Source organism: Streptopelia decaocto (genome assembly GCF_964273445.1).
Source record: "Streptopelia decaocto genome assembly, chromosome: 5".
In the NCBI taxonomy this organism is placed as follows: Eukaryota; Metazoa; Chordata; class Aves; order Columbiformes; family Columbidae; genus Streptopelia; species Streptopelia decaocto.
In genome coordinates this window covers 52,958,691-52,973,795 of record NC_138659.1, presented here as the reverse complement: position 1 = coordinate 52,973,795, position 15,105 = coordinate 52,958,691, and the positions used below count along the sequence as shown (strand labels likewise).

The following is a 15,105-nucleotide window of genomic DNA, read 5'->3' as shown; positions in this document are numbered from 1 at the left end:
AAGATAATGTCAGAATTGTCTGATGCTTGTTGTTTCTCTAGTATCCCTACATTTAAAAATATTTCTACATTTTCCTAATATTTCTAACATTTATTTCTAATAATTATTTTTAACACATGGTAATTAGGCAACAGTTGTGGAAGGTTTGTTGTTTGTTTGTTTACAGAACTACTTATACGTTTATTGATTTATTGTGATTATCTGCCATTTTTTAGATTTATGACATACTATTCATGATGATTAAGCATTTTGTTAAGCAATTCTTGTTTACAGTTAAATTTCAGTATCATAGAATCATTTCAGTTGGAAGAAAGCCTCAGGATCATCAAGTCTGACCATAACCTAACCTAACTCTAGCACTAAACCATGTCCCTAAGAACCTCATCTAAACACCTTTTAAACACCTCCAGGGATGGTGACTAAACCACTTCCCTGGGCAGCCTGTTCCAATGCCTGACAACCCTTCCATAAATAATTTTTTTTCTAGTATCGACTCTAAACCTCCCCTGGTCCTCCACTTAAGGCCATTTGCTCTTGCCCTATCACTTGCTGCTTGGGAGAAGAGACCAACACCCTCCATGCTACAACCTGCTTTCAGGTAGTTGTAGACAGCAATAAGGTCTCCCCTCAGCCTCCTTTTCTCAAGGCTAAAAAGCCCAAGTTCCCTTGATTTCCTGAATTATCAGGCACTTATTAATATTTCATTATATCCTAAAAGAAATATTGACATGCAACCATAATTATTTTGAAATGCTGAAAAAGGTTTTTATTCAAAGTAGTCTCCAGCTGACACTTTTCCTGCATCTGGTATATTAATTTTTCCTTCTTCAGGAAAATTTGCCCTGAGAAAGAACACCACTGCAAAGCTGCCATAGAACATGTGGGAATAGGACATTTTTTCTTAGACCATTACACAGTCAGTCTGGAAATCACTACTCTCCCCTTCTTTTACAGATTCTTCACCTCAGATTCTACTTTGGCAATAGCGATCCAAAAATCAACCTCTCTCAGGCTAGCTGGAGGTGACCTGGCAAAGGAGATACAAAGTAAATGGTCATCTGATCCCTCCCGAGAAAATTAAGATGTCATCAGCACCCCAGGAGTGCTCAGGCACCAATAGTGCAGCTGTGCCTGGATAAAACCAAGTGGGTGAAGACTGAGGAGACATCTTCCTGCACACACCTAGAAGTGCCAAAGGACACCCAAAAGCTCTTGTTGCTGCCAGCTTTTGTTCCTCGTCTCTAATAAGAAATCAATGCAGATGGGCACCGGCTCCACCACAACCCCAGTGCAGGGTTACAGCCTGGGGAGGTGCTGGAAACTGTCCTACAGTGTCCTGGGAGAGCAGATGCCCAGCACTCAGACACCCCTCAGTAGAGGGAAGCCAAAGAAGCAGGGGGCAGGACCATGGGAAATTCACATGCTCTCACCTAGAAATCTCAGTGATGTACTTACAGAAAATGTACTTGTACTTTGAGCTCTTTCACAGTTCTCATCTTTTCAGCTCTTCCGTTTCTGGAAAAGCTTTATTCAAGTTATGCAAAACTAATTTGGTTTGTAATGCCTTTGAGGTTCCTGGCTGTGTTTTAGTAAAATGAGGAACTGCACTTAAAGACATCTTTTTCCCCTGTTTTGAAGTGTTCAACAATTTACAAGGAAAAACACTTGTCACTGTTTTCAAGATCTGAGCCTTACACAAGTGCTTTCTAAATAGAAAGGAGATGACTATTTTAGAAAACAAATTTGGTACCTACAGAACAAGCTATGCAGAAGATTCCCTCTATTTATCTGATGTTCTAGGGCTGCTGTTAGCATCAATTCATCATCTTCTCTTTCAATATGCAACATTTGTTTGCAAAAACTAATCAGGCATGAAAAGGCAAGGCAGGCTATTTTGTTTTGTTCACACAAGCTTATACTCTGAAACAAAGCTATTAGGATACTTAATGCCATACGTGCCCTTCTAGTGGACAATATGCACCATATGATAGCAAATAGTCACGTGACCATTATTTTTCTTGACAGGTTTTCAGCTGAAATGTTGAACTCTAAAATTAAGACAGACCTACTATAATTTCAAAGTGACTATTAATTTTCCCTTTAATAACAATAATATATAATTATTGTGTATACAATGCTGCATTAATATAATCCCCATCAGGAACAGAAGAAAAGTCTCTAAATACTGGAAAGACAACAGTTTAAGACAAAAAACAAGATGTCTGCTATGTCCTGAAACAGGCTTCCAACAAGCAAGTACTGATGGACGTTGCTTTACAGCAGGGGTGTCAAACTCATTTTCATCGGGGCCCACATCAGCCTTGCGTTTGCCTTCAAAGGGCCAAAGGTAATTTTTGGACTGTATAAATGTAGGAGTAGTTACTAGTAACTGCTCCACAATGAAAATGAATTTGACACCCCTGCTTCACAGGGTTAGGTATTTCTGAGAAATCATTGCACAGGTCACATTTACCCTATTTAAAAAAGCATAATATAGTATATTCTATGTATTATAGAAAATAATATAGCCATAGGTATATACCAGTGAACACATCTCTGCACAAGAAAGCTTACAGGTGTGTCACTGTGCACAAACTTCAGAAAATAACAAAGGGAAGCTACTAAGCTGGGAAGGAAACTTCAGATACTAAAATGAAAGACAAGGAAACAGATGGAGGTCAAGAGGAAAAATCCTTAGCATGCCATAAAAGAAAAAAAAAAGTCTCTGACCAGGAAGAAGGTATTTGACAGCATTCACATTGTGAAAACATGCATCTATTCACAAGTAACACTTTGTCTTAGTGAAATCACACACGGAAAGTTAACAAACAACCGATATGTCTTGGGCAGATGAGCACATTCTTCATGTTGTATTCCATTCAGTCTCGCCAAGCCATCCATATTTCAACTAGATACTTAATAGCTTATTTTAGCTTTTAGGGAATCTTCACAGCTTTGAGAAAAGTGTCTCAAGTTCCCTCTGCTGAGTGAATACTGGTGCAGCTGCTTGGTTACATCATTTTCAGCAATGATCCACAGAACTTCCGTGCTACTTAAGCGTGCACATGTTCTAATTAGTATTGCAGCCCAGAAATACAGTTTCTCAATTTATGCTAAAGAATATTTCTCTCCATAGAGAATGTTTTTGTTTTTTTAAGTGAGACATGAAAAAAATCTGCCTGTCCCATTAAATATGTTTTACCTCTCCAGATTTCTGGCTATTTTAATTCTTTAGAAGTTAATTTTCATTTTCTCTGGTGTTCCTATACAGCTCCTCACCTTGTATCCTCTTGGCTCCATAGACACAGAACTTTCAGTAAGCAGAATATTAAAACAAGTGTTCAAACATGCCTATGTTCACATTTAAGAAATGGAGACATAACTGGAGAAAATGCTTAAAAAAAAATAGCTGACCACAAGAAGTGTGGGATTAGCTTAACTCACAAAAAGCATGAGACCAAGGACTCTGCAGCAAAGCACTCAAGGGTGTCTCTGTCAGAAAAACTAACCTGTAAGTAGGGAGGACGGAAGTTTTACAGAAGAGAAGTTTGAGTTATGTTAAGTAATGAGACAGTACATAGAAAAACAGGAAACCACTTTCCCTAGATTGTATCATGTTTGCCTTTTCAACAGCTACGCTGAAAAGGCAGACAGACAGCTGTAAAAGAAAGAGAGCCCATATGGAGCAGCAAGACATTAGGTAGTCATCCTGTTAAATGTTAGACAGCAGTTATAAGAGAGCCCATAAAGAGTGACATTTCAAAGGATTTCAGAAGGGGGAAAAGAGAGAAAGAGACTGATCCTATCTAAGACAAAAAAGACCCTAGAAATTTATCTAAAAACTGGTCATAAAAGAACTGATAAAAACGCTCTCTCTCTTCTTCCTATTAAACACAGTCCTAATTACAGCAATTTATAACCCCAGCCCCCAGAACCAGCCCAGCCTGCCAAATCTCCTGTAAAACACCCAAACACTCCTATCAGCAAGATCTCAAATGGAAACACTTCAAAAGCAAACTACGCAGGCTCTGTTGCTTCATACCACAGACCAACTACAGCCCATTCGTCGCATCATCTTGTACCACTGTATTAGCAAGTTTATAACACCAAACACCTGGCTAAGAAATGCAGGAAAATATTGTAGAAATAAGTATAGACTTTCAACCTGGTACCATTCTCCAATAGGATTTAGGAGAAAGATACAAAAAAAAAAAAAAAAAAAAGTAATCCTAGCTACTCTATCTCAGCTTCCTTATTGATGTCACTGGTCAAGGAGCCATTGTGAATAAATGCATTTGCTAGCTGTTCAGATTGGGCAGTCATGTGAGTATCATTTTGCCAAAGTCTCACCACTTGTCAACCTGGGAAACAAAAAACAAGAGACTTAAAAGGAGGGCTCAACAGTTATCCTCTTATCCTGTTACTCCAGCCAGCCCTGTAATTGTCCCTTACCTAGATCCCATTATCAATAATCCTTTTAGGGGGATCACTTTCACTTTAAACAGTTTATTACGTGGATGACAAAAGCAGCAAAAATAACTCAAGAATCATCAGACCACAAAAAATTACATCCAAAACCAATGTTTGTATCTTGATACACAGGGGATTATATTCTTTAAAATCTTCTCTAGGTGATATTAAGTCTTTTCCATGAAAGAGAACAGGTTCTAGTGAACTTTTTGAAGAACTTCTTCTATTTACAATGGAAATTCAACCCACATAAGGAATAAACTATAACTATTATGACAGCATTATTTAAATTGCATCTTCTGAAGTATTTGAAAGAGTAACATGGAGTATCCCGAAGAAGAGTTGTTACAAAGAGCTGTTGGTTCATCCACAGGTTTCTCAGCTAAGACATCTCTCACTAAGCTAAGTCTCTTTTTCCAGTTAAGTAACACCTGTGTATGTTGGTAGCCTGAAAAACACCTGCAAGATGTTGCTAGCAATGTCCTCCTGTCAGCATTCCTGAAGAAAGCTTTGTTGCATGCTCCAAATCCTGCATTGTTAGATTTTTTTTATTTTTCAGCAGGCATTTTACATTAGGGCAGACTGCATTTGATAAATTTTAAATTACTACAAACAAATCCTATCCAACTTTTAATCAGTCCTCAAGTGCCAGCTGATTTCCTTTTCCTCCTTCACAGCCACCCTAGAACACACTCACTTGTTTCATGCATTATCCAGCCTGTCACCACCTTCACATCCTCTGTTGTGTTTGTGGGTTTTTTTCTTTCCACTTTTTCACCACCCAGTTTTTATGTAGTCCTTCAGAGCCAAATGCATAGTCCTTTCCTGTCAGGAGGCATTGATATATTGATATCATTTACATGCTTGTTATATTCTCTAGGAGTGATAAAACTAACTTTTCTAATTTTCAAGGAGTTAGTCCAAGGACTAGCTTCATGTACCAGGTTTTCACAACTATCTCCCAAATCTTACTTTCTCATTTGGATAAAAGTAAAAGAGTCAAGTTGCCTACTAAAGGAGTCCACTGCAAAATATCTCTGCCAACAAGCCCAAGTTGCCCATTCAGAAGCTCTCATTTGAAGTATTTTTTGTCCCACCCTTTCTGGCAAACAAGCTGAACTTGGAAATTCTGACAAGTGTCATTTTACCATCAGTCACATGTAGGCTGTTTCTACATAGCGTGCATCATAAGCAAAAGGCAGAATTACATCACGTGGGTTGCAACTCCCCGGAGATTATACTCCATTAACTTCATTAAGAATAAACTAACTGTGTGGGATAATTTTATTTATTTTTTCCAACTTGCTACTCCATCAGGCTAAATTAAATGGACACTGATAGAATGAGCTCTGACCACAAATGAGAAAGAGATGAAACACTGGCTTCATGCAGAGTAGAGAATGCTGTATCGTGCAGGGGATGAATCACAGTTCATCCTAAATATCTTGTTCTCTCTTGCACTGCCTTGTTCTACTGCCCTACATACTCTGCATCTGGATCCCTAGGCAAATCAATATGATAACTGTTCAAAGCCTGGGATCTGTGCTGTGCACCACTGTGCTAAAGAACTGGGTACAGAAATAACAGTGCTTGCTTTACAGGAGGCCAGCTCTGTTTGGGATGCACAGGGATGTCTCTGCTACAAAGGTTTTGTTTTTTCCCTGCCAATTTGCATCTTAGCCACATGTCAATTTGCAAAAATGAAAATGAAATTTGACCAATTTTATCGTTCTGCAATTACATCCTGTTTCAACTGCTGAGATTTTCACATATTTAGGGTGGAAGCCAGGTCCTTCAATACATAATGGCAAAAATTGTGTCTTTTGGCTGAGAGTTTGAGGGCTCCTTATACAACTGTGATGCAGCATTCAATACATTCTTCATCCAATTTCTCTGCTGTCATCAAGTTGTATATTATGGCAGCTGCATTTCCGAAATTAAATATTTGGGTCACTTTTAATACAAAATATCAGATACACAGAGAAATAGTCTAAACTGTTTTAGATGAGGAAACAGCATTAATTCCATACTTAATAATGAAAACAGCTTTTATACAAAAAGGCCCAGATGTTACTGAAGCACAGTACTAATATTGCTCAAGTGGAGAAATCACCTGGTCCTTGTATTAATTCAGTCCCTTCAAGAGGGGAAGTGCTGCTCCTCTCAGCTAACTTTTCTTGTTCAGCTGATTTCCATTTCAATGGAAAAGGCACTTCCGCTTGCTATTGCTGGTATCATGCCCCAAGGACCATTCAGACTAATTAAATAAAGAAATGCTATTACAGAAGTTTAGCAAACAGAAAAAGGGAATCAAGAAGCAGAGGGCACTTTATGAAGAAGTTTCCCAAATGCCCATTGCCTTTATCCAAAATGGGTAGTGTTGGTTTGAAAAGCTGCTTCTAATGAGACGTGTAACAACATCTCCACATTCAAATGGGAATACAACATCAAACCAGTTCCTTAAGTGTCAACTCAAAACATCAGGTTACAAACTCAAAAATTAACCCACATTATGAAAAAGGCAGCCCCTACGCTGCCACCAAGGTCAGTGCTGCAAAATGACTGAAAACCAGCTGTTTTTGAACATTTATTGAACATTGATGCTGAGCCGTGCTTGTATGGGCAAGGCTGAATGTGACATCCCTGGCCCAGGAAATGTCAACCTTAATAGCTGAGAGACTGGATGCAGCTTTTCAGTAACAGAAAGGTGAAGACAGCACACGTCTTGCAAGCAGAACCATTTGGGTTTTGACTCTTCTCATTTTGGCTCTTCCTTTCCCTGTTCTTTTAGTAACTTTTACAGGGAAATAAAGGTGATGAGCTTGAAGGATTGATTACAGGGGCCTCCAAAGGAGTGGAACAAACACCAAGCCAAGAAATTATGAATCCAAATACACTGGTACATTGGGGAAAGCATATGAGTAATGCATCTGATTTCACGTGGGATCACATAGTCCCTTGCAGTATCAGTAAGTGAAGATGGAGCAGAGAGGAGCTGGGGCAGTGACCACAGACAAGCAGCACACTAACAGCTTCTCAGCTGTGCAGCAACCAGCAGATTGCCTGAACAAGCTTCAAACATTCCTCTGTCAAAGGAGCTTGATATTGTTAAACGCAACGACTTGATGAGATAAGCCCTAAAATGGACTGAAGGAGGAGATACTTGCCTGTCTCAATGGACTAAACTAAGAAGTTTTGTGTGGTCTCCAAGAAGCTCTCAAAGCCAAACAAGTTTAAGATGTGTGTACAATGAACAGTCTAAGACATGACTTATTAAGTACTGTAACAGCCCAAAAAGCACCGTGGCCAGCAGGAAAACCATTTGAATCAGGAGGGACACATTAAATAAGGAACTCAATGGCACCATAGACTCTGAGAAATCCCTAGAGAGGCAAGGGAAAGATCCCACATCCCATATTTGCATTTCACATCTGGGAAATGTGAGTCATCACATCCACATTGTGAGAAATCCAGAAACTGCAGGAAGGAAGGAAGGTAGCTTTAAATTTAGGAGGGAAAAGAAAAAAAAAAAAGTGAAAGACAGGAGTCTGTTTCAGTTTGAACAAAGGGAGAGAAAGATGTCAGCACCATTCTGCTGAAGATTAAGGATGAAAACTGAATTCCCAACTTCAAAACTAGTTTTGGGTCCTATTCAGAAAAGGGGATGCAAGAGTTTGTCAATTCTTTTCAGTTTTTGTACTCAAAACTTGCCTCTATGATCTTCTGCAGTGGCTGGAAAACACTTTCATTTTTTAAATAGCCAAAGACAATGTTTTCTTCTTCTATTTGTCTCATATCTGGAACTTTGCTTCCAACTTTGCAATCAAGAACTGATATTTCTTTTACCATGTTTTCATCTGCCATATTAACTAATGCTTAAAATGAATTCAAGAAAATCCTGAGACAGCTGAGGAATCCCAGAAGTTTGGTCACATCTCTTGGCAAGCTATATATATCATTTCGATGATATCACCAAGTGTCAAGATCAGAAGAGATGTTTCTCTTGACAAGCACAGGCCAACTGTCATCTAGCAAAAGGAAAATTTATAATTCCCAGTCCCTCCCAGATCAAATGAAAAACTTGAAGAGTTGGAAAGGGTGACAAATTAGTTCTCCATAAATAACCTACCAGTGAGTTAAAAGAACAATAATGTACATTATAACTAAATATGCACATATAGCCTAGGGCCACACATTACCATTATTTCTCTCATTGTTATGACGATCCTCTGGCAGCAAATAGTGTACTTACCATTGAAAAAGCATTCAAGGACAATATTCCCCAGAAACTGAATAGGTTCTTGTGACAACCAGAATAGTTAATGAAAACAATGTTTAATAGTGAAAAACAGCCCAGTTTATCTCAGGTGTTTTGCTTTTACATTGTTTTAACTCTGTTCACTTAAATAGCATTACCCAACTTTTGCTTTGCATCAACTTGCAAACCTGTTTCCTGGTGCATACAAGTGTGGAGGTATATCCACAATATGGATGAGATATACAACGCATATATAAAAAAAAAAAAAAAAGACAGTTACTTCATTCTTCTCTGTTATTTACATAACACTCTGAGACAGTATTCACATCAAAGCCCAGGAAACCATCTTACAGTAAAACACCAGAAAAGGAAAAAAAGAGACAACAATCCTTCAGTGAAAACAGGTAACATTGTCTAAAAGCAAACACTAAAGACCACTTCATTTACTGCCTTCTCGTTTCATTATCCCATCAAAGGAAGCAAGCAGAAACTAATAAATATGACATGTAACACAAATAACAAGAAGTTATCATTTAAGTCCCAAGGAAAAGCAGCAAGAATATCCTGCTTTGTGGATGACCTGCAATTATCTAACACTGAACTGCATCTGAGAAACAACTATTCGGTGGCATTTGTATTGTATGCAAAGTAACTGATAGAGTTTCGCTAATGAAGACTAAGTTCATACCAACTCACTAATAAAATATATTTTCTCATTCCCTCAAGCCAGTTCCACAATTCCCAGCTGCCACAGGCTCTGGGGAAGAAGTCTGCCACAAATTGCTGGCTAATCTTACCACTGAATAAGTTATCTTGCTTCTGAAGAAATGATCTGTTGCCTCAGGGGCCCGCACAGCTTAGAATGCTACAGAGACAGAAGTGATAGATTTTTGCCTTTGCAGTGAAAGGAAAGATACTGTTTGTGCCTCCTGGCTATTCTTGCATTCTGCAGGATCCTGATCTGTACTGCCACGGGGTCTAGGACGGTGCCAGGCAGGTGTCATGTGAGCAGCTGAGCATCAGCACCACCCTGCCCTCCAGTACTGAAAAGAGAGAATGCTTCTGAAAGCAGAAGGATGAGGGACCTTAACTCCAGAGATTTTGCACTCAGAAGATCACAGCTTGCCCTGCATGTAGTTATATCCAGCATCCCACAAAGCATAAGAGAGACAAGGAGACAATCCAGAAAAACAGTCTCCATCCAGAGCAGTGAATTGGTATATAGTCCTATTGGCAGAAGCCAATAGGATATATTGGAGATAAGTTCCACTTATCACATCATGGCAGGTGCAGACAGCTTCCAGAGAAGAAAACAAAACTCTCTTTTCAGTTCAATAAGACAAATAGAAAACATCTTCCTTTTCAGGGAAGAAAAATGGAGTGATTAGCCTGGATGTCTTCAGTTTTGGTTTTAAAGGATTCTACCTTTCCAAATTTCTCCATATCACAAGCCTACTGCCTGCAGGCAAGCTGGAGCTTGCAGTTTTACTGCTCACAGAGACATCAATATATGTCAATTAATACAGGCAACAATATAGTATATGAAATATGTATCTGGCTCTCATAAAGCTGCTGGCAAGAAACCACTTTCCTCTTCAAAAGAATGGATACAATGAAGATTTCCTTTTTTTAAAATCTGCTTTTTCACATCTACACGTGACTCTAAACTAGACTGCAGTTGTTGTTACCCACCGTAAGACAAACAGTAAGGCAAACATATTTTTCTTAACTGTAAGACAGTTTCTTCTTTTACGTTAGAAGAAAAAAAAACTTATTTTTTTTCTGTTGAGTAAAGACTGTAATGGCAAGTAATTACTTCTTTAAGTTCTGTGAACCATCATTCTTTAAATATGCACACTTACTACACAGAAGTTGATGTACTGAAAGTGGCTGCAATAGGATCATGTGTCTGAAGTAAGAACAACTCCTGAAACAATGCACAAAAGCATCAATGCTCTCCAGACTGAAATAAGTTACAGCAGATTATAGAAAGCTTATGGTCCACTGACTTTTCAGTCTCACCATACCAATTAAAACTGCTATTTGCCTGATCACTTCTACCATTCAGAATTAAACAGCAGGTCTACACTACATTCAAGAGCATATTTAACATATATATGTACACATAAAAGAGTAAATTGCATGCAGGTGACAATTATGCTCTCATGGATTAGAGGTGCCCTCTAAGGGGTGGTATAATCTTCCCTTTTAGAATTTTAGTTATCCACATATCCAGCTGATTATAATCTGATTAATAAAACTCATATACTTAAGATGTCTAGGTCTATTTTCCAGAAAAAAATGGGCTTTTGAAACACTCATACTGCAAGACAGAATAGTACAAGAAATGCATCCTGAAGTTGCACAAACATATAGCTGTATAATACAAAAGTAAAATCATTAGGTGAAAACTCAGAATTCTAACAGAAATACAGAATCATTTCTTTGTGTATACAGCCAACGGCATATGCACACAACTGCATTAAGATATCTGAGCATTCACCAACATTTTCCAAGCAACTGCCATGACCACATCATCTGCTACTGACCACAGTTTGATAAGCCATTACTTCTTTCTGCAGCAGCAATGCTGACAGAAACAGCCCTTACCTCCTGCTCCCTGCTACACGTTACCTCCTCTCAGCCCACCTTCTCAGCCCTGACACAGCCACCACACAGTCGGACAAGTCAGAGTTAAAAGTAACTGATAACTAAAGAAGAAAAGACGCTTCTGAACCCCCGGCAGTTCCCCGATGTCGTTCACCACCAGCCCCACAAGCGGTTGTACTAGTACAGCTCAGAGGGTGGCAGGGGGCTGCTTACGCAAGCACAGCTCTCTAAGGAAACATGCCAAATTTCTCCCTGAGGAAGCAATTGTGCTTGCATCAAAACATCTGAAAAATCTTCCCCCCCTGTGCCCAGTCTGCAGGATCTTGGCCTGGGAATACGGATCCCTGGGGTCTCCTAGTCTCCTTCCTTAGAGTTGTGGGCAACAACCAACCCAGCAAATCCAGTCAGTTGGGGGATCTACTGTAGCGAGCCACTTGATAGGTAATACAGCTTGTGGGTGAAGTGAACATGAAAGCTCGGGGGAAAGAAGATTTCTGAGGTTTCCCCCCCTTTATCAGGAAAATCAATTCTGATAAAGCTCTGTAAAATAAAGCTACACACTGTCTATATTGTCTTTCATTGTCACTTTCCAACTTGAGTTTTAAGCAAAAGTTAATTATTAAGTTTTAAAGGCATTGACCCGGAAATCCCTAAGGGAAACCTTGAGAAACCCTACATTAAAATACAGCTGTTGCACTGTTGCAAAAGCTGGAAAAGTAAAAATTAAATATAATGCAAGTTAATAAATATAAAACAAAAGCACATTAAATATATAGCTAAAAAAATAATGTGAAAAGACAATAACAGCTAATGGTTTTAGCTGATTAATAATACGGCCTTAACTGAGGCATAATAGGATAATTCTGGGCAAAATGCAATCCCGTTTCACTTCATTAAGTTTCACATTATCGTTGAATTTCCCAGGGCTAACGGAAATGTTTCCTCATTGCCTCTGCAGAAGCGGACTTACAACAACAAACAGACTCAGCTACCCCAACCAGCTTGTTAAATTAATGAAATAAATTCAGTCAAAAGGCCATCATGCAACCCCAAATTCATCCCAAATACTTATTTAACAACTTACCTCTAGAGATATTTAAAAAGAACATTTCAATAAATGAGTGGCAAATTATCAGAAAGTTCAAAATAAGGATAATAGGCATTGTATCTTTTGGCTTTTTTTTTTTGTTTTGTTTCTTCATTGAACAGTTTCCTGGACTTAATAAGCCTTCCTGTGAACACAAAATCTCTTGTAAGACACATGCCTACAGTACCACCTAGCCTAAGTATATTATTGCACACCCGGTTAAGTCTCGCAAAGGGGCTAATTATTCTTCTAGAAACAAATTATGTTAATGTTCCAGAAGTATCAAGGCTGTTCAGGATAGGAATCACTGAGATGAGCCACTTTCACAGCTAACTGTTGCCGTGGAAGATCACATACCAGGTCTTGCAGTCTATCACTGAGCAATGTGCACCTCAGTTTTCAGAGCTCTTTTGGGAGCCACCTACACACACACGGCCGCAGCCTGTGCAAGCGACTGCAGGTAACAGGCAGAAGGGTCTGTACACTCATAGACACATGCAGGCAGCAAAGTCTCGCTCTGCCACCTCTTACTGCCCTTTCTGAACAGGTACATTTTTTTCTGCTTATGCAACACGAAAAAATGAGAATTAAGTTTTCCTCATACCATCTAGGACCTCGAAACGCTGTTTATTCTTTAACTGTCTGACATTTTATGTAACCAACAGTTTATATGTATGTATGCAACTATACAGTTTCTTAATTTAATAGTGAGGTTAATTTTTTTAACGTTTCTGCAGGTCTAGGTTCCATGGTGCAGGCAGGGCACGAAAGCGACCCAGCTGAACCCTCTCCGGAGCGCTGCAAACCGCCTCCGAAGTGCACCGCGCTGCCCGCCCCGTTCCGCACCCCCGGCGATGTCCCCGCCGCCAACGCGGCACGGACCACCCCCTCTCCCCCCAAACCCAGCACAGCCCCCGCGGCCTTGCCCCTTCTCTCCTTGCAATCCTGGCTTCGAGCCCCGCGGCCCCCGCGCAGCCCTTACCTGCAGACTGCAGCCCCCGCCCGGCCCGGAGCCCCCGCGGCGGCCGGAGGAGGGGGGCCGCCCCCGGTCGGTGTGCGCTGCCCCCGAGGGGGTGGTGACTCCCGCGGCCCCGGGGCGGGGGCCGGGCTGAGCTTTCCACGGCGAGCAGGGCTTTGCTCCGCTGGTCCCGCGACGTACGGGGCAAGGAGGCACCGCGATTTCACCTCCGCTTCGCAAGGAGCTCTGAGCCCACGGGAGCTTCCCCGGTCGCCTTGGTCGCCCACCGTGTCGGCTGCCAAGGGAAAAGCCGCTGGCTGCGAGGGCGGCAGCCGGTTCCCTTCTCTCGCTGCCCCTGGCGCTGCCAGCTGCAGGACCCGCTGCGCTCCTCGGGGCGCTTCCCCTTACCGTGGCTCCGGCTCGGTCAGTTGTCATCAAAGGGACCATCCCTCCTTGCGTGGTACCTTCACCAAGATGAAAAGGGAGCCTCAACAGTACCACGAGTGTTTTCATCGCATTAAGAGGTGTTTTGTTTTGTTTTCCACATCAAGGCAAAGCCTATACTGGGATTTCTGGATCAGTGCTCTCAAGCATTTACAGAAGGTATTCTTAAAATGTTCCAAAGTCAGGCAATGCTCAAGAGTGGAAATAACACCAAAACTTGTGCATATGGACGGCCTTCTGTCACACACACTGGCTCTGCATGCCCTTTACAACATTAGGAGTCATGCTGCTGCTGCTTGCTAATTTTTAAATTTCCAAACTCAATTCAAAATCCCAGAGCACAGGAAGGACTTGCACAGATTTCAGCAGGCTTTGGACCCTAGACTCTTGGAACAAGTTTCAAATTCCAGCAGTCTTTTGTTTATCCAAGGAAGATAAACTAAGTGGCCTGCTGAATACTCCATGGGTTTTCAGACAAGATCTGGAAAACAGCAGGTCTTTGCTCAGAGGGACATTAAACATCCTGTGACACTTTCCATGAGAACAAAGATGAAACGGGACCTTTTCTTACCCTTCCCAAACACTTGCCAGACAACGGCTGCCTGGTTCCTGTCTTTCACCCAGGACCTTGCTGCCTTTCAGCGCTGCTATAAAGAACAAGTGCAGAGTTCCCAGGAGACCACAAGCAGAGCCAGAGCAGAGAGCAGCTGGGGTGCACATGCCACACTGTTCTTCCAGGGTAAGTTTAAAATCCTTTAATGTAAGGAAGTACACACAATTTGGGTAAGCACAACAGCTTCAAGGTGGATTATTAATTGGGAAAGGCTCCCCTTTCCAAGTGACAGAGCACGTCTGTACAGGACAGTGACATGAGGTGTCTTGGAGATGCTGGTCTGCAAGTGCTTCCCCTTCCTGCACACTGTGGGTTGAAGCTGCGTCCTGGGCAACCCTCGCCACCTATGCACATCTTGCATAGCACAAGTACTCCCTTTCCTATGGCAGGGTAGCTCACAGCAGCTGTAGTGAAAAGAGGCTAGGTGTTACCCCATCAACTGTATGATTAACAAAAACTTGTTCTCGAACAAGAAAAAAGTGCAGCTCTTGCTTTCTTGATGAGATTTTAACTTTTCTTTTTTTTTTTTTTTAATCTTTTTACAGTTCTGTAATATTTTGGAAGTATCTTTAACTTTACCTGGAATAAATTGTGCTTCATATTCAAAGACTGTCCTTGCCAAAATACACTGCTAACATAATTGCAAGAGGCTTCCTTTGTACTGC

The 15,105-nt window shown here is 40.8% G+C and overlaps 1 protein-coding gene across 4 annotated transcripts in view; it reads right to left on the bottom strand.

The window, feature by feature from the left end:
- SLC16A12 (solute carrier family 16 member 12) overlaps nt 1-13,543 on the bottom strand; it is a 33,062-nt gene extending 19,519 nt beyond the window's left edge. The window contains exon 1 of one of the 4 annotated variants that reach the window (XM_082054765.1): nt 13,408-13,543. The gene's annotated coding sequence lies outside the window, so the exon portion shown is untranslated. Of the gene's footprint in view, nt 1-11,338; nt 11,999-12,422; nt 12,535-13,407 lie in introns of those variants that run through there. The other 3 variants (XM_082054762.1, XM_082054764.1, XM_082054763.1) reach the window with 3 other exon arrangements.
- Nucleotides 13,544-15,105: the final 1,562 nt, after the last annotated feature.